This window comes from Giraffa tippelskirchi, chromosome 3 (genome assembly GCF_054371585.1).
Source record: "Giraffa tippelskirchi isolate mGirTip1 chromosome 3, T2T-mGirTip1v1.2.pri, whole genome shotgun sequence".
In the NCBI taxonomy this organism is placed as follows: domain Eukaryota; kingdom Metazoa; phylum Chordata; class Mammalia; order Artiodactyla; family Giraffidae; genus Giraffa; species Giraffa tippelskirchi.
In genome coordinates this window covers 155,345,726-155,366,205 of record NC_137277.1, presented here as the reverse complement: position 1 = coordinate 155,366,205, position 20,480 = coordinate 155,345,726, and the positions used below count along the sequence as shown (strand labels likewise).

General features: G+C 36.6%; 1 long non-coding RNA gene across 4 annotated transcripts in view; it reads left to right on the top strand.

Moving 5' to 3' along the window:
- Positions 1-20,480, top strand: part of LOC145542894 (uncharacterized) — a 193,499-nt gene that overhangs the window by 2,938 nt on the left and 170,081 nt on the right. The gene's annotated exons all lie outside the window — the stretch shown is intronic.

Here is a 20,480-nt window from a genome sequence, read left to right as displayed (position 1 = left end):
ACCATAAAGTGGGTGACTTATAAAGAGCACTTGTTTCTCAGTTCTGAAGGCTGAAAAGTTCAAGAGCTTGGTGCCAACAGATTGTGTCTGGGGAGAGCCCATTTCCTCATGAATAACACCTTCTTATGGTGTTTTCACATGGTGAAAGGAGCAAGGGAGTTTTCTAGGGCCTCTTGTACAAAAGTATCAGTCCCATTCTTGACGACTTCACCTACATGACCTAAGCACCTCCCCAAGCCCCACCTCCCAATACTATCTCATTGGGTATTAGGTTTTAGCATATGAATTTTGGAGAGACACAGATATTCACCTTATGATTCATTTTGAGTAAATTATTGTAAAGGGTGCAAGGTCTCTGTCTAGATCCATTTTTTTTGCATGTGAATATCCAGTTGTTTTAGCACCATTTGTTGAAGATTGTATTTTCTCCGTTGGATTGCCTTTACTTCTTCATCAAAGGTCAGTTGAATATATTTGTGTGAGTCCTTTTGGACTCTTTTCTGTTCCATTGGTCTATTTGTCTGCTCCTTTGCCAATATTACCCTGCCTTGAATACTACAGTTTTATAAGTCTTGATGTCAGATAGTATAAGTCCTCTAAGTTTGTTCTTCAAACTTATATTGGCTATTCTGGGTCTCTTTCCTTTTCATAAAAAAATTTGATTAACTTTGTCCATATCCACAAAGTAACTTTCTAGGATTTTGGTTGTGATTGCCTTGAATCTGTAGATCAAGTTGGTAAGAACTATATCTTGACAATGTTGAATCTACTCATAATACATAATTCTATTTATACCTAATTATTTTATTTTCTTGGCACTAATGTAAATGCTATGTTTTTAATTTCAAATGTAAATTGCTCATTGCTGTGTATAAGAAAGAAACTGACTGTTGCATTTTAACCATGTATCCTGCATCCTAATTATAATCTCTTATTAGTTTCAGACAAAATTTTTGGTCCATTTTTTGGAGTTTTCTACATGCACAGTCATGTCACCTGCAAACAAAAAGTTTTATTTCTGCCTTCCCAATCTGTGCACCTTTTATTTGATTTTGTTGTCTTATTGCCTTCTAGTTTGATGTTGAACAGGAGAGGTAAGAGAGCACAATCTTACCTTGTTCTCAATCTCAGAGAAAAAGCAGCAAATTTCTCACCAATAAATATGATATTAGCTGTTAGATTGTTCATAGATGTTCATTATCGAGTTGAGGAGTTACCTCTCTTTCTTAGTTTGCTGAAAGCTTTAATCATGAATGGGGAGTTGATTTTTCAAATGATTTTCCTGCAACTAAGATCATATCATCTTTCTTTTTTATCCTCTTGATGTGATAGGTGAAATTGATTGATCCATTAACAGTGTTCCATGGCTGGAATAAATTCCACTTGGTCATGGTGTATAATTATTTTTATACATTGTGAATTTAATTTCCTAAGATTTTACTGAAGAATTTTGCATCTGTGTTCATGAAAGGTATTAGCTGTAGTTCTTGTATTAGAAGTTATGCTAACCTTATATAATGAGTTAGGAAGTGTTCCCTCTGCTTCTGTTTTGTGGAACAAATTGAACAAAATTGGTATCTTTTTTTTAATATTTGCTAGAATTCACCAGTGAAGCCTTTTGAGCCTGTTGATCTGTTTTGGTAGGTTGTTAATTATTTATTCAATGTATTTAATAGATACAGGGCTATTCAGGTTGTCTGTTTCTCTTTCTGTGGATTTTGATATGTTGTGTCTTTTGAAGAATTGGTGCATTTCATCTTTATCAATATGTGAGCATAGAATTGTTAATAATGTTTCTTTATTTCCTTTTAATGTCTGTGGGATAAGTAGTGATGGTACCTTTTTCATTTCTAATATTAATAATTTATATATTCTCTCTTTTTCTTGATTAGTATGGCTAGAAATTTATCAATTATATCAATTTTTTCAAAGAACCAACTTTTGACTTTGTTGATTTTCTCAAGTATTTTGTTTTCGTTGATTTCTGAACTGGTTTTTATTATTAATAATAACCTTATTATTAGTATATGCATTTAATGCTATAAGTTTTCCTCTAAGCACCTCTTCTACTATTTTCCATAAAAAATTTTGAAAGGTTATATTTTCATTTTCATTTACTTCAAAATATTTTTAAATTTCTCCCAAGGCTTTTCTTTGACCCAGGAGTTATTTTGGTCTGTTGTTTAATCTACAAATATTTGGACATTTTCCAAATATTTTTGAGTAATCTTTCTCTTAACAATTTCTAGTTTAATAGCATAGTAGTAGTCTGATAGCATACTTCTTATAATGTGTACTTTTTCAATTTGTTAAGCTGTTTTATTGAATATCTGCAATGTTTTGTTAATTTTTAGGACAGGTTTCACATACATGTCTTTAAATTTATTTCTGAATTACTTATGTTTCTTAAAACTATTGTGAATGGTACTGTTTTATAATTTAATTTAATTTTAATTTATTTTAATTTCTAAGTATACATTGCTTATACATGAAAATATATTAAGTTTTTTGGAGTAATCTTGCATTCTATGAATTTTCTAAACTCCCTTATAAGTTCAAGAAGCTCTTTGGTACATTTTGTAGAGTTTTCTATGCACATGATGATGTCTGCGAAGACAACTATTTTCTTAACTGTATGCCTATTTTTTTTCTTCTCTTGCTGCAATGACTAGCTCCTCCAGTACAATGTTAAACAGAACTGATGAAAGAAAGTCCTTGCAATTTTTTTGTCTGATCTTAGGGGAACGATATTCAGATGTTAAACTTTGCCTATCATGTTAGCTATTATTTTTTTTGTATTTGCCTTTTATAACACTGAAGAAGTTCCGATCACTACTTTGCTGCAAGTTTTTATCATTTTGCAATGAAAATATTGTTTTTCCCACCATTACCCATTATTCTAAATGTATGATAAATTATATAAAATTTTATGTTAAACAAATCCAGAATCCTGTCATAAACCTTGGTTTGTCATTATATTGTTATTGTTTATTTGCCAAGTTGTATCTGACTCTGCAACCCCATGAATTGTAGCTCGCCAGGCTCCTCTGTCCTCTGGATTTCCCAGGCAAGAATACTGGAGGGGATTGCCGTTTCCTCTTTCATTGTCATTATATACTGGAGATTTATTTATACAAGACATTTATACTAGACATTTATTTCTAACATAATCAATTAAGTTAAAATCCTCCCTAACTATTGCTTTAGCTGCATCTTAACATTTTTATGTTTCATTTTAATTATCTTTAAGGTTAAAGTATTTTCTGATTTCTTTTGTGTTTATAATTGTCATTTAAATTCAATATATTGTATTGTTTAGTATCCTAGATATCTTATTTTATTGATTTCTAACTTATTTGCACTGTAGTCAGAGAGCATATTCTGAAGGATATTCTTCAGCCTGGCTGTCCCCAACATAAGGTTGTAAGGCATTTTTCCATGTTAATTTCCAGAAGCCTTTTGATTAGGTTTCGTATGTAGATGTGGGCTTCCCTGGTGGCTTAGATGGTAAAAGAATCTGCCTGCAATGCAGGAGACCTGAGTTCCATCCCCGGGTTGGGAAAATCCCCTGGAGAAGGGCATGGCAACCTACTCCAGTATTCTTGCCTGGAGAATCCCATGGACACAGGAGCTGGCGGGCTACAGTCCATGGGGTCAGGAAGAACTGGAAACAACTGAGTGACTAACACTTTCACTTTCTATATGTAGATGTACCGTATAGCTGAAATTAATGTGGATGGTATGATATAAAAGCCTTTCTTTTAAACCATGAATTTCCTATTCACTCAGCAACATTTATTGAAAACACTCTCCCTTTTCAAATGATCTGAGTTATATTCATTGGAAGGACTGATGCTGAAGCTGAAACTCCAATATTTTGGCCACCTGATGCAAAGAACTGACTCATTTGAAAAGACCCTGATGCTGGGAAAGATTGAAGGTGGGAGGAGAAGGGGACGACAAAGGATGAGATGGTTGGATGGCATCACCCACTCAATGAGTTTGGGTAAATTCCAGGAGTTGTTGATGGACAGGGAAGCTTGGCGTGCTGCAGTCCATGGGGTCTCAAGAGTCAGACACGACTGAGCAACTGAACTGAACTGAGTATCAATTTATTATAATTCAAGGATCTAATGTTTGTTTCTGAATTCTCTATTTTATTATGTTTGTCTATTTAATTGTTCTTGTGAGAAGAACACACTATCATAATTACTATAGCTTTATGTTAAGTTTTAATAATTTATAGAGTACGCTCTCAAAATGATTCTTTAAAATTGTATTTTTTACCCTTGAACTTATACACATTCATATCAGTTCAGTTCACTTCAGTCCCTCAGTCGTGTCCGACTCTTTGCGACCCCATGAATTGCAGCACGCCGGGCCTCTCTGTCCATCACCAAGTCCCGGAGTCTACCCAAACTCATGTCCATCGAGTAAGTGATGCCATCCAACCATCTCATCCTCTGTCGTCCCCTTCTCCTCCTGCCCCCAATCCTACCCAGCATTAGGGTCTTTTCCAATGAGTCAACTCTTCACATGAGGTGGCCAAAGAATTGGAGTTTCAGCTTCAACATCAGTCCTTCCAGTGAACACCCAGGATTGATGTCCTTTAGGATGGATTGACTGGATCTCCTTGCAGTCCAAGGGACTCTCAAGAGTCTTCTCCAACACCACAGTTCAAAAGCATCATTCTTCGGTGCTCAGCTTTCTTCACCGTCCAACTCTCACATCCATACATGACCACTGGAAAAACCATAGCCTTGACTAGATGGACTTTTGTTGGCAAAGTAATGTCTCTGCTTTTAAATATGCTATCTAGGTTGTCCATAACCTTCCTTCCAAGGAGTAAGCGTCTTTTAATTTCATGGCTGCAATCACCATCAGCAGTGATTTTGGAGCCCAAAAAAATAAAGTCTGGCACTGTTTCCACTGTTTCCCCATCTATTTCCCATGAAGTGATGGGACCAGATGCCATGATCTTTGTTTTCTGAACGTTGAGCTTTAAGCCAACTTTTCACTCTCCTCTTTCACTTTCATCAAGAGGCTCTTTAGTTCTTCTTCACATTCGGCCATAAGGGTGGTGTCATCTGCATATCTGAGGTTATTGATATTTCTCCCGGCAATCTTGATTCCAGCTTGTGTTTCTTCCAGCCCAGCGTTTCTCATGATGTACTCTGCATATATGTTAAGTAAGCAGGGCAACAATATACAGCCTTGACGTACTCCTTTTCCTATTTGGAACCAGTCTGTTGTTCCATGTCCAGTTCTAACTGTTGCTTCCTTACCTGCATACAGATTTCTCAAGAGACAAGTCAGAGGGTCTGGTATTCCCATCTCTTTCAGAATTTTCCACAGTTGATTGTGATCCACACAGCCAAAGGCTTTGGCATAGTCAATAAAGCAGGAATAGATGTTTTTCTGGAACTCTCTTGCTTTTTCGATGATCCAGCAGATATTGGCAATTTGATCTCTGGTTCCTCTGCCTTTTCTAAAACCAGCTTTAACATCTGGAAGTTCACGGTTCATGTATTGCTGAAGCCTGGCTTGGAGAATTTTGAGCATTACTTTATTAGCATGTGAGATGAATGCAATTGTGCGGTAGTTTGAGCATTCTTTGGCATTGCCTTTCTTTGGGATTGGAATGAAAACTGACCTTTTCCAGTCCTGTGGCCACTGCTGAGTTTTCCAAATTTGCTGGCATATCGAGTGCAGCACTTTCACAGCACCATCTTTCAGGATTTGAAATAGCTCAACTGGAATTCCATCACCTCCACTAGCTTTGTTCATAGTGATGCTTTCTAAGGCCCACTTGACTTAATATTCCAGGATGTCTGGCTCTAGGTGAGTGATCACATCATTGTGATTATCTGGGTCGTGAAGATCTTTTTTGTACAGTTCTTCTGTGTATTCTTGCCGCTTCTTCTTAATATCTTCTGCTTCTGTTAGGTCCATACCATTTCGGTCCTTTATCGAGCCCATCTTTGCATGAAATGTTCCTTTGGTATCTCTAATTTCCTTGAAGAGATCTCATCTTTCCCATTCTGTTGTTTTCCTCTATTTCTTTGCATTGATCTCTTAGGAAGACTTTCTTATCTCTCCTTGCTATTCTTTGGAACTCTGCATTCAGATGAGAATATCTTTCCTTTTCTCCTTTGCTATACAATTTAGAATTAGTATAATAAATTATATATTTCATTGAATGTATAGAACAGTTGGAAAAATCAGCAACTTGAACTAGGCCTTATTTGATACATTTCAATAATTTTTTTTAGTTTTATGTGAAGAGTTATTGTATGTCTTGCACAGGTTAATTTGTATGTATTAATGTTTTCCTCTGATAAATGGCATCATTTAAAAAACAGTTTTTATTGCTGATATATAAAAATAAAATTAATTTTTGTATAGCCTTGTATCCAGTGAAATGAATAATATAAAAAAATTAAATTTTCAATTCTATTTATTTCCCTTGGATTCTTTTAGAATTTGCCATTCACAGTCATTTTACCTGCTTTAGTCTTTGTTTCCCATCTTTAGAAATTTTACTTCTTTTGCTCAGCTTTGTTACTGGTTATGACCTTTAGAAAACTGTTGGATATGTCGTGATATTATACAACTGTGTCTATTCCCTTATCCCAGGGAGAATACTTTCAATATTTTACTGTTAAGTATGATATTTATATAAATGTGTCTTTTGTAGACATTCTCCATCAGATGAAAAAACTACTTATTATTTTGCAAATAATATTAAAAGTTATGAATGGGTATTGAAATCTATCAAAAGCTTTTTATATCTTTGTATTAATTTTCTTTTGCTGCCATAACAAAGTGCCACAAATTTAGTAGCTTAAGAAAAATACAGTATTTTATACTTTTGTAGATCAGAAGCCTGGCATGAGTCAGGATTAAAATCAGAGTGTCCACAGACCTACCTTCATTACAAGAGGTTGTAGAGGAGAACTTGCTCATTTTAGATACTGGCAGCACTCAGTTCCTTGTGGTTAAATAACCAAGGTCCCCATATATATATATACATGTATTTTTTTTACTGGTGGTAAGCTGAGGAGTATTTCCAGCTTCTAGATGCTGTTGTGTTTTTCGGCCTCCTTCCTCAATCTTTAAAACCAGTATGGATGGAGGCAGGTGGAGGTGGGAGTTCATTCTTTCTCAGATTGTATCTCCTGGACCACAGCTGGGAGAGGTTTTCACTTTTAAGGACTCATGTTACTAGAATACACCCACATGGTTCAGTTCAGTCGCTCAGTCGTGTCCGACTCTTTGCCACCCTATGAACTGCAGCACACCAGGCCTCCCTGTCCATCACCAACTCCCGGAATCTACCCAAACCCATGTCCATCAAGTCGGTGATGCCATCCAGCCATCTCATCCTCTGTTGTCCACTTCTCCTCCTGCCCTCTATCTTCCCCAGCATCAGGGTCTTTTGAAATGTGTCAGCTCTTCACATCAGGTGGCCAAAGTAATGGAGTTTCATCTTCAACATCAGTCCTTCCAATGAACACCCAGGACCGATCTCCTTTATGATGGACTGGTTGGATCTCCTTGCAGTCCAAGGGACTCTCGAGAGTCATTTCCAACACCACAGTTCAAAAGCATCAATTCTTCAGAGCTCAAATTTCTTTATAGTCGAACTCTCACATCCATACATGACCACTGGAAAAACCATAGCCTTGACTAGACGGACCTTTGTTGGCAAAGTAATGTCTCTGCTTTTTAATATGCTGTCTAGGTTGGTCATAACTTTCCTTCCAAGGAGTAAGCGTCTTTTAATTTCATGGCTGCAATCACCATCAGCAGTGATTTTGGAGCCCAGAAAAATAAAGTCAGCCACATATGTCAGGTTAATCTGTCCATTTCAAGGTCCTTAACCTAATCACATCTGCAAATTTTTCTTGCCATATAAAGTAACATATTCATAGGTTTTGAAGATTGAGTATGTACATCCTTAGGGAAAAGTAAAGGTAAAAATGTTAAGTCACCCAGTAGTGTTTGACTCTACAACCCCATGGACCCCATAGCCTGCCAGGATTCTCTTTCCATGGAATTCTGGAGTGGATAGCCATTCCCTTCTCCAGGGGATCTTCTTAACCCAGGGATCAAACCCCAGTCTCTTGCATTGCAAATAGATTCTTTACCACCTGAGTTACAAGGGAAAACCATAAATATGTAAAATAATATGTAAATATGTGTAATATGTATATATAATGTATAATTTGTATATTATATATATATTCAGTTCAGTTCAGTCGATCAGTCATGTCCTACTCTTTGCGATTCCAAGGACTGTAGCAAACCAGGCTTCCCTGTCCATCACGAACTCCAGAAGCTTATTCACACTCATGTCCATCGAGTCGGTGATGCCATCCAACCATCTCATCATCTGTCGTTGCCTTCTCCTACCTTCAATCTTTCCCAGCAAAAGAGTCTTTCCAGTGAGTCAGTTCTTCACATCAGGTGGCCAAAGTATTGAGGCTTCAGCTTCAGCATCAGTCCTTCCAATGAATATTCAGGACTGATTTCCTCTAGGATTGACTGGTTTGATCTCCTTGTGGTCCAAGAGACTCTCAAGAGTCTTCTCCAACACCACAGTTCAAAAGCATCAATTCTTCAGAGCTCAGCTTTCTTTATAGTCCAACTCTCCTATCCATACATGACCACTGGAAAAACCATAGCCTTGACTAGATGGACCTTTGTCGGCAAGGTAATGTCTCTGCTTTTTAATATGCTGTCTAGGTTTGTCATAGCTTTTCTTCCAAGGAGCAAGCGTCTTTTAATTTCATGGTTGCAGTCACCATCTGCAGTGATTGTGGAGCCCAAGAAAATAAAGTCTCTCACTGTTTCCATTGTTTCCCCATCTATTTGCCATGAAGTGATGGAACCGGAAGTCATGTAAATAACATATTCGTAGATTTTGAAGATGAGGTGTGGACATCCTCAGGAGAGGGGAACATTATTCTCTCTGTAACAGCATCTAGTGAGATAATCCTATAATTTTTCTTTTTTATCATGCTAATATGATCAGGAGATTTGTTTATTTTTGATTATTATGCCAATCCTGAATTCCTGAAATAAATTCAGCTGGGTTATGATGTTATCATCTTTGTTCTATGTTGTTGGACTTGGATTGTTAATAGTTTATATTCATGTTTCATATTCATTGTCCAACATCTATGTTTATGAAACATTTGACCCTATAAAATAAGTTTGGAAATTTTCCTTCTTTTAATCTTTGGATGAAAATTTTGCATACCAAACTTATTTGTTTAGGTTTGGTATTCTTTATTAAAAATTATTAGGAGAGTATTCTAGGATGCCACCTTGGCCTAATGTTTTCTTTGTGGCAAGTTGTTCAATTATAAATTAAATTTATTTATTAAAGGTATTTAGATTTTTATTTCTACTTAGATGTGTTTTTAATATGTTGTGTTTTTCCAGATTGTTGTCTTGCTTTTCTAAATTTTCAGATTTATTGGTATTGTTTATGGTATCTTAATTATTTTACACGTAATTTTCATTTATAATATTGGTAATTTGTACCTTTTTTGCTCTCCTGTCTCAAGTTGCAAGTGAAAGTGAAGGTTGCTCAGTCATGTCCAACTCTTTGCAACCCCATGAACTATACAGTCCATGGAATTCTCCAGGCCAGAATACTAGAGTGGGTAGCCGTTCCCTTCTCCAGGGGATCTTCCCAACCCAGGGATCAAACCCAGGTCTCCGGCACTGCGGGCAGATTCTTTACCAGCTGAGCCACCAAGGAAGCCCTCCTGTCCCAAGTGTTGTGCAAATGTTTGGGATCTTAAATGGTGCCAAAGCATAGTGAGGATCATAGCTCTAGTTATGGATCCTTAGATCTTACTGGATAGTATGGAGAAGGCCATTATCCAGCTAGTTTGGTCTTTTTAGACTCTGCTTCTCTGCCACTTCTAGTCCCTGCTTGGCGTTCACGAATCTCTAAGAGGACTAGGGGCAAAGCATCCAGCCTCTCTGGGTGCACTGTACAGACACCCCCTTGTCTTGCCAGATTCTGTATCTCAGTGAACCTTCTAAATCCTGACCTCTTTCCAATATCAAGAAAACTTTTCCTCTTTCCCTTTGTTGCCCTAAAAATCACTCCAGCTATTCCATCTGCTTCTAGGCCTCATGGCCATACCTCTTCAGTGAGTGCAGGCATTGACAAGAGTCAGGAAGAGCTGTAGAATTCAGATGGCTTTCACTCTTGTACCCTGTATGATATTAAGGGCTTGGCTGCCTTCTTGGAACTCCTGAGGTGTGCACAGAGCAAAATACAAACCCAAATTATTCTATTACAGGCTTCAGCAGGGCAGAGTTTTGGTGAATATACTCCAGATCATGTGTGGCCTTTTATCTAGGTAAAGAGAGAACACCCATTTGTTTATTTTTGCTTTTATTTCCAATATTCTGGGAGGTGGGTCATGGAGGATCCTGCTGTGATTTATGTCGGAGAGTGTTTTGCCTATGTTTTCCTCTAGGAGTTTTATTGTTTCTGGTCTTACGTTTAGATCTTTAATCCATTTTGAGTTTATTTTTGTGTACGGTGTTAGGAAGTGTTCTAGTTTCATTCTTTTACAAGTGGTTGACCAGTTTTCCCAGCACCACTTGTTAAAGAGGTTGTCTTTTCTCCATTGTATATTCTTGCCTCCTTTGTCGAAGATAAGGTGTCCATATGTGCGTGGGTTTATCTCTGGGCTTTCTATTTTGTTCCATTGATCTATATTTCTATCTTTGTGCCAGTACCATACTGTCTTGATGACTGTGGCTTTGTAGTAGAGTCTGAAGTCAGGCAGGTTGATTCCTCCAGTTCCATTCTTCTTCCTCAAGATTGCTTTGGCTATTCGAGGTTTCTTATATTTCCATACAAATTGTGAGATGATTTGTTCTAGTTCTGTGAAAAATACCATTGGTAGCTTGATAGGGATTGCATTGAATCTGTAGATTGCTTTGGGTAGAATACTCATTTTCACTATATTAATTCTTCCAACGTTCTGGGAGAATGGCATTGAGACATGTGTATTGTCATATGTGAAACAGAGCACCATTCCATGTTCGATGCATGTGACAAGGGCTCGGGGCCGGGGCAGTGGGATGATCCAGAGGGATGGGAGGGGGAGGGAGGTGGGTGGGGGGTTCGGGAAGGGGAACACATGTAAACCCATGGCTGATTCTTGTCAATGTATGGCAAAAACTATTACAATATTGTAAAGTAATTAGCCCCCAAGTAAAATAAATAAATTTATAAAAAAAAAAAAAAAAAAAAAAAAAAAAAAAAAAGAGAGAACACCACATTATCTTCTTGATTTCTTGACAGTACATAGGCTAAAGAACTGTTTTCCTTTTTTCATCCAGCTGCTATAGTCTTAGTATTAAAGAAAAAGGAAAACAGTTCTTTATTAACTCTAAAAAGCAATAATAGTGATTGTTTGTAATTTACACTTGATGATAAATACCTCCCATAATATTAATGAATATTGCTTCTCTGGGCTGGTTATCATCTTATTTTTTATTGAAGTATACTTTAGTAATTGATGTACAATTTTGATGTACAATATTATGTAAGTTACAGCTGTACAATATAGTGATTTACAATTTTTAAGATTATAATCTATTAATATAAAATATTGGCTATATTCCTTGTATTATACAGTATATCCTTATAGCTTATTTTATACATAATAGTTTATACTTCTTAAACCTCAACTCCTATGTTGCCCCTCCTCTCTTCCCTCTCCCCGATGATAGTCACTACTTTGTTCTCTGTATCTATTAATTTGCTTCCTTTTTGTTGTATTTACGAGTTCCTTTTATTTTTTAGATTCCACGTATAAGTGATGTCATACAGTATTTGTCTTTCTCTGTCTGGCTTATTTCACTTTAGCAGAGTACCCTCTAAGTCCATCCATGTTTTTGCAAATGGCAATGTTTCATTTTTGATGACTGAGTAGTTCCATTGTTTATATAAACCACATCTTCTTATCTCTTCACTGTTGATAGACATTTAGCTTGGTTATATACCAAGGAGTAAAGCTCTATCATTTCTAAAGTCACTTTGAAAATCCAACTTTTGCCTTTGTTGAAATAGAAAATAATTCTTTGCTATCATGATGATTTTTTTTATCATTTTTCTTATTTATTTTGTACTATTTTCCTTGAGTTTTATATGGCATTTTCCTCCTATCTTCCTTATATAGAAGGTGAGAGTCTTTTCTAATATATGCATTTAAGACAAGAACTTTCTCTATAAGTATGGCTTTATCTCCATCTCACAAATATGCCATTTTAATTATCATTTAGTCTTAATTTTTTTCCATTGTGATTTCTTTCTTGATCCGTAGGTTATTTAGTAGAGTATTATTTCCTTTCTAAACATTTTAGTTTTTCTACATTATAGTTTTGTTATTATTCTAGCTTTAAAATTTTTTTTCTACTCTGTCTGAGGCTAAACTCTTTCATTTTGCCAGATATCCCATTTACACTTAAAAATAATGTGTAGCCTTCAGTTTTTTAAGTCATGTTCTATATCTATATATACTAGATCAACTTTCTTTTTTTTTAGATCAACTTTCAATTTGTATTTTTAAATTTTTATTTCCTACTGATCTTTTGTTAGCCCATTTGATTAATTTCTGAAGACTATGAGTTGAAGTCTCCTACTGTGATTATATAATTCTTCTTTTAATTCTACCAATTTTTGCTTTACATATTTGAGGTTATACTAAACACATTCAAAATGATCATACATCCTTGGTTGATTTGGCTATTTTATAATTACAAAATATTCATCTTTTTTGTGGTGATGTCTTAAAACCTCCTTTGTCTTATATTAGACTACCTTTATCGACTTTCTTTTCCCCGGTGTTCACATGATGTATTCATTTTCCATTATCTTTCCTTTTGGTCCCTTTTATTTTCTTTTAAGTCATAAGCAATTTATGCAACATTGAATTGAGTTCTGTTCTTTTTCCAGTCTGGCAATTGTGATCTATTTTGTCTGTTTCCATTTACTATAATTCATTTACCTTGAGGTTTTAATATACCATCTTATTGTTTTATATTTGTCCAAGTGCTGTATGTTTCCTTTCTTTCTCTTCTTTACCTGGTTCAGTTCAGTCCCTCAGTCATGTCCGACTCTTTGTGGCCCCAGAACCACAGCACGCCGGGCCTCCCTGTCCATCACCAACTCCCGGAGTCCACCCAAATCCGTGTCCATCGAATCAGTGATGCCATCCAACCATCTCATCCTCTGTCGTCCCCTTCTCCTCCTGCCCTCAATCTTTCCCAGCATCAGGGTCTTTTCAAATGAGTCAGCTCTTCAAATCAGGTGGCTAAAGTACTGGAGTTTCAGCTTTAGCATCAGTCCTTCCAATGACTATTCAGAACTGATTTCCTTTAGGATGGACAGGTTGGATCCCCTTGCAGTTCAAGGGACTCTCAAGAGTCTTCTCCAACACCACAATTCAAAAGCATCAATTCTTCAGCGCTCAGCTTTCTTTATAGTCCAACTCTCGCATCCATACATGACCACTGGAAAAACTGTAGCCTTGACTAGACGGACCTTTGTTGACAAAGTAATGTCTCTGCTTTTTAACATGCTGTCTAGGTTGGTCATAACTTTCCTTCCAAGGAGTAAGCGTCTTTTAATTTCTTGGCTGCAATCACCATCTGCAGTGAGTTTGGAGCCCAGAAAAATAAAGTCAGCCACTGTTTCCACTGTTTCCCCATCTATCTGTCATGAAGTGATGGGACCGGATGCCATGATTTTAGTTTTCTGAATGATGAGCTTTAAGCCAACTTTTTCACTCTCCTCTTTCACTTTCATCAATAGGCTCTTTAGTTCTTCTTCACATTCTGCCATAAGGATGGTGTCATCTGCATATCTGAGGTTATTGGTATTTCTCCCGGCAATCTTGATTCCAGCTTGTGCTTCATCCAGCCCAGCGTTTCTCATGATGTACTCTGGATAGAAGTTAAATAAGCAGGATGACAATGTACAGCCTTGATGTACTCCTTTTCCTATTTGGAACCAGTCTGTTGTTCCATGTCCAGTTCTAACGGTTGCTTCCTGACCTGCATACAGGTTTCTCAAGAGGCAGGTCAGGTGGTCTGGTATTCCCATCTCTTTCAGAATTTTCCACAGTTTCTTGTGATCCACACAGCCAAAGGCTTTGGCATAATCAATAAAGCAGAAATAGATAGATATTTTTCTGAAACTCTCTTGCTTTTCTGATGATCCATCGGATGTTGGCAATTTGATCTCTGGTTCCTCTGCCTTTTCTAAAACCAGCTTGAACATCTGGAAGTTCACAGTTCACGTACATTTGAAGCCTGGCTTGGAGAATTTTAAGCATTACTTTACTAGTGTGTGAGATGAGTGCAACTGTGTTGTAGTTTGAGCATTCTTTGGCATTGCCTTTCTTTGGGATTAGAATGAAAACTGACCTTTTCCAGTCCTGTGGCCACTGCTGAGTTTTCCAGATTTGCTGGCTTATTGAGTGCAGCACTTTCACAGCATCATCTTTCAGGATTTGAAATAGCTCAACTGGAATTCCATCACCTCCACTAGCTTTGTTCGTAGTGATGCTTCCTAAGGCCCACTTGACTTCACATTCCAGGATGTCTGGCTCTAGGTGAGTGATCACACCATCGTGATTATCTGGGTCGTGAAGATCTTTTTTGTACAGTTCTTCTGTGTATTCTTGCCACCTCTTCTTAATATCTTCTGCTTCTGTTAGGTCCCTACCATTTCTGTCCTTTATTGAGCCCATCTTTGCATGAAATGTTCCCTTGGTATCTCTAATTTTCTTGAAGAGATCTCTAGTCTTTCCCATTCTATTGTTTTCCTCTATTTCTTTGCATTGATCGCTGAGGAAGGCTTTCTTATCTCTCCTTTACCTGGATTAATCAACTATTTTTTAATTTCAAATTACCTCTATTAGATAGCTCTATTGTACATTCTTTTATTGGCCTGTTTGTGATTATGCTAGTGATTACAACCTGCATACATCCTCTTACCACTTCCTAGAAATGCAAGAAACTTAAAACACGTTAATTTCACGTATATCCCCTCCTGACTCATGTACAATTGTCATATATTTTATTTCTCAATATTTTAAACTCTAAGATGCCTTATTATTGTTGTTTTATATCATCAATATTCATTTGGAGCTACTTTCACACATTTCTTTCTAAATGGCAGAAAGTAGTAAACAATGTTTCCAGAACCCTATCTGCAAGAGCATGGAGCACCTATAGGTTTTGGCGTTCTAGCATCTGCAGTGTATGATAGTAGAATGAGGCTGAAATAAATGCTGTGAAAATTTATTATATCCAAATTGATTAAATTCTAATATGTAAGCAAGTTGTTCTCCAAAGATGAGTCATTATGATTTAGTTCTTCTCAATACTCTGTACAACTCAGCATTTCAAAAGAGGCCATTTGATAATACACATTGCTACAGAGTATAATTGTCTTGTGCAAAATAGCACTTTTGCCCTATTCTACCTGAATGATACTCTCTCACTGATCAAAGATATTTTGGCTGCACCTCCAGCTTTGCAGGGTAATGTCCTAGTCAACATAAAATGACAGTATTTATTCTTGTGAAGTGACAGTGCTGCTGCTGCTGCTGTTGCTAAGTCACTTCAGTCGTGTCCAACTCTGTGTGACCCCATAGCTGGCAGCCCACCAGGCTCTGCCGTCCCTGGGATTCTCCAGGCAAGAACAGTGGAGTGGGTTGCCATTTCCTTCTCCAGTGCACGAAAGTGAAAAGTGAAAGTTAAGTCGCTCAGTCATGTCCGACTCTTCGTGACCCCATGGACTGTAGCCCACCAGGCTCCTCCATCCATGGGATTTTCCAGGCAAGAATACTGGAGTGGGTTGACATTGCCTCCTCCAGTGACAACGCTATGAGGATGTAAATGATGAATATTATAGCACAAGATACCATACACTCTGGCTGCCAAGAGAAGCCAAGTGGCCCTTCCGTGTCTTGTCAGGTGCTTAAAAACCAACTAATAAAATTGATCAGCAGTACCTCGGAGCTGTTCTTACCTTTGGAAAGGAAGTCATAATCTGAGTACAGTTGTGCTGAAAAAGGCACAGAGTTGAACTGTTTCTGACACGCAAGTCAGTTTAACCCAAGGCCAGTGGGGATAATTCAGAGGCTTTGTATTTTTCCATCAACAAACAACAGTACTTTGATGCTGTACTTTAAGCGGGCCTGGGTTATGATGATTGCTACTGAGTACGCTCAGACCTTGGACAATGTGATATTTCAACCAATCTCCAATTCTTCAGAAAAAAGTCTCCAGCAACAGCTGCCTATTCTTCTTTTATGCCTATTTTGCTTATACAAAAGTAATATGGACAATACTTGAGAGTGCAAGAAATGATAAATAAAAATACTGTTTTTCTAACACATTATAGATCATTTATACTGTCTTCCTGGCTTCTAAGGCTTTGCCGGTGGCTCTGATGGTAAAGAATTTGCCTGCAGTACAGAAGACCCTAGTTAGATCCCTGGGTCAGGAAGATCCCCTGGAGAAGGAAGTGGCAACCCACTCCAGTATTCTTGCTTGGAGAATTCCATGCACAAAGGAGCCTGATGGGCTACAGTTCATGGGATTGCAAAGTGTCAGACAGGATTGAGTGACTAATACTTTCACTTTCACTCTGGCTTCTCAGGTTCTCATCCTTGCAAGTCCACCTAACCATACACATAGGCTCCTCACTCAAAACACCAACAGGTGTTTAAATGATGACCTCATACTGAAAGTAGCCAATATAATTAAGGAAAGCATTTCCAATTAGAGTGTCACTTTTCAAAAATTATTGTACTTGACAAGGTCACAAGACAAGGTCTTCAGATATCTAGAGGCCAAGTAATTTTGCAGTGACTGTTGTGACACTTTGAATAAGTCTTTGTATTTTTAATTAATAGGATTGAAAACACAGAGATAAATGTAGTTTAACATGAATTGAAGAGTACCAGAAGCCTCCTAGTCACATGCAGTGCCCCCACCTGTCTATTGCCATTGTATTGTGAAATCACTAGGGGAAAGAGAAAAAAACAAGTAGTTAACTAAGCTATCACCTAAAATATATTGCACATTTAAAGATATTCCTCAAATTAAAGCATAAGGTATAATACTAGTCCCTTGAATAGTGAATCAAAATATTTGAATGTCATTTGTTTTATTTTAGCTCTTTCACATGAAGAATCCAGAACATCTGACAACTTATCTCAAGGAATTCATTTTTATTTTAAATCAAATAGAATATATTCATATTTTACCATGGAGTAGTTTTTATTATTTAGATCAAACTAAAATCCAGGCCAGCATTTGAAATCTTGACCAAGCTGCATTTCAAAACTTATATGGTTTATATCACTATTTATTAAACAGTTCCTTAAACTTTATCCCTAAAGAAAAGTTTTTATAGAAATTCAGAATAGTATTATTGATATTGCTCCAAACTAAGCTAATGAAACAGGTGAATGATGCATTTTAATGGTCTGTTTCTTTGAAATATGCTTTTTGAGATGAAGCTGATTGATTTCATGAGTGACGAAAATCTGAAAATGGTATGTGGGAAAGAAATGTGAACGTTTGCAATTGTCAAGAATAAATTGGATATTATATGCAATAAGTTTCTTTCCCTTTAAACACAGTGATATCTTTACTAAGTATGAGTTTCTCTCTCTCTTTTTTTTTTTTTTGGATCAATTGAATTTCCATGTATTTCTTTAAAATCTGTTGGGTTTTTTTTGTTTTTTGGTTTTTTTTTTTTTTACAATTCTTTCTGAGAAGTGCAGGATGCTCTATTGGAGCACGCACTCTGTAAGGCCTTACAGAAAAACGCAAACAAACGTTTTGGCCAACCCAGTGTGTAAGCATGTACACGTTCTTCTACACTTACCAAGTAATAGAGTCAAGTAAACCAAAGAGCAATTCTTTCTTATGTTGACAGAAGTTAGTGAGAAATTAGTTGTGTGTAGATGATACCACCAATGATATTCTCAAACTCAAGTAGTTTCACCATTTTTTTCAAAAAAATTTTTGCTCCATTAAAAATTAAGTTTTATGAACCAAAGTTATAAAAATTTGAGAAAATATAAACAATGTTAAATAGTTTATATATATATAAAATTCCAACTGTTCCCCCCAGTTTCTCATTCTAAAAGTACTCCCACTTTATCATTGTGAGTAGTTAGTATTAATGCTTTGTTCCATGGAATTCATAACCAAGTAGTATATACAAGGCATTGAGCTCAGTGCCATGTAATAGGTAGAGATAAACCAAATACTTCGGGTTTAATAGAAAAATGCATTTCTTTGTACTGTGCTTTGCTCATATCTTCTAACTATAGTGACAGTAATGTTAGTGATTACATGTTGTTTTATAAATACAGCATCAGCAATCACCTGGTGGCTGACAATGCAGAATGTATTAAATGATAGGTATAAATAAATTGATTCTGCAAATCTAGTATTGCAAATCAGAAAGTTATTCAGGACTCCAAGTAATTTTGTTATGGGCAAGTTAGCACAAAGGTTGTTTTTCTGGTTATTGATGCTCAGTGACACCAGCAAAGTTGCTCTGTATTCTCTGGTAGATAATTATCCTCCAGTGCCCTTTACTGAAAATGCATTTATTGTTCTCTGGTATTTCTTCCTTTATACAGATAATTCTCCAACCTTGGCATTCTTAAATCTATTGCTATTTTTTCCCGAACATTTCTTTGTTACCAGGCATTCAAAAACCAAATGTTCTAGTATGTCTTATTTCCCCATATGCTGCTTTAGAATATGATTGTCTTTATATCTCTCTCAAAATCATTTATTTTCTCTGTGATGAATATTTCTCTTAGCTAGGTCATCCACAGCACGATTTGGTATCTCCTTGGCAACCACATGGTCTTAACATTTCTCAGTATCCTATTTTTACTCCCACTTAACCACATTTCACTTTTTCTTTCTAATCATTAATCCTTAAAATGTCTTCACCTAGTCCTTATCCTTGTTTTTATATCCTCTATTTTAATCATCCACGTTCTCATGCCTATTCTATATCTCAGTCTTTTAATGGCATTAATTAATTAATTTTTAAAATGAAACAGAGATCAGTTCTATTTGACCTATAGGTAGGTAAATCTCTCCTACAATTTATTGGCTGAGTTATTAAGCTTTACAATTTACAGTTGATCTGAAAGTTTGGTAAATGAGAGTGATGCCTGATATTCCTATATCAAGATTATATATAATCTATTTTGACCCCAGATACAAATCTGACATTTAAACAGGCAGCCAGGTTTTATAAGTCTGCTCCACCTTGGAAATGAGCTACTGTCTCTAACCAAAGTTAGACAGGAATGTTTTCAGTTGTTGTTGTTGTTCAGTTGCTAGCTCATGTCCAACTCTTTGCAATCCCATGAACTGCAGCATACCAGGCTTTCCTGTCCCTCACTATCTCCCAAAATTTGCTAAAATTCATGCATATGGAGTCAGTGATGCCATCCAACCATCTCATCCTCCGTCGCCCTCTTCTCCACTTGCCCTCCATCTTTCCCAGCATCAGGATCTTTTCCAGTGAGTCAGCTCTTCGCATCAGTTGGCTGAAGTATTGGAGCTTCAGCTTCAGCATGAGTCCTTCCAATGAATACTCAGGGTTAATTTCCTTTAGGATTGACTGCTTTGATCCCCTTGCCCTCCAAGGGACTCTCAAGAGTCTTCTCCAGCACCACAATTCGAAAGTATCAATTCTTCAGCACTCAACCTTCTTTATGGTCTAACTCTCACATCCGTACATGACTACTGCATAAACCATAGCTTTAACTATATGTGTCTTTGTTAGCAAAGTGGTGTCTCTACTTTTTAATATGCTCTCTAGGTTTGTTATAGCTTTTCTTCCAAGGAGCAAGCATTTTTTAACTTCATGTTTTCAGTAACAGGCTTTGAAATCACAGAAAAATTGCTAAGTTTGAATCTGGATTCTGCCTTTTAACAGCTGTGTGATGTTGGACAACATACACAAACTCTCTTATCTAAAGTAGGAAAGTAGTATTCTCATCAAATGGTTGGAAGGATTTATTGAAATTTTATATACAGCAGGTAGTTAAGAGCTTAACGAGAAGCAGCTTTTAATGAATACGCCCTCCTAGCTTCATGGGGTTATTTGAGCCCTCTAATTTGAGAATGTTTAGCCCACATCCACTTACAGTTGATTTTCTAATTCCACCTTAGAGACAAAAACCTAGGTAGTATTTTTATCTATTTTCTTACCCCCCATGCACTGGTTCAGTGAACCCTAAAATTTTTGTTTTTCATTACTGTTTCTATAGCTCTAGAAACTAGCTTTACTAAGCATTAATATTTCAATATCTTTTATCTGGAGAGAGAAACTATATACAGTATCTGAAATTAAGAATATAGAAATACATCTTTTGTTG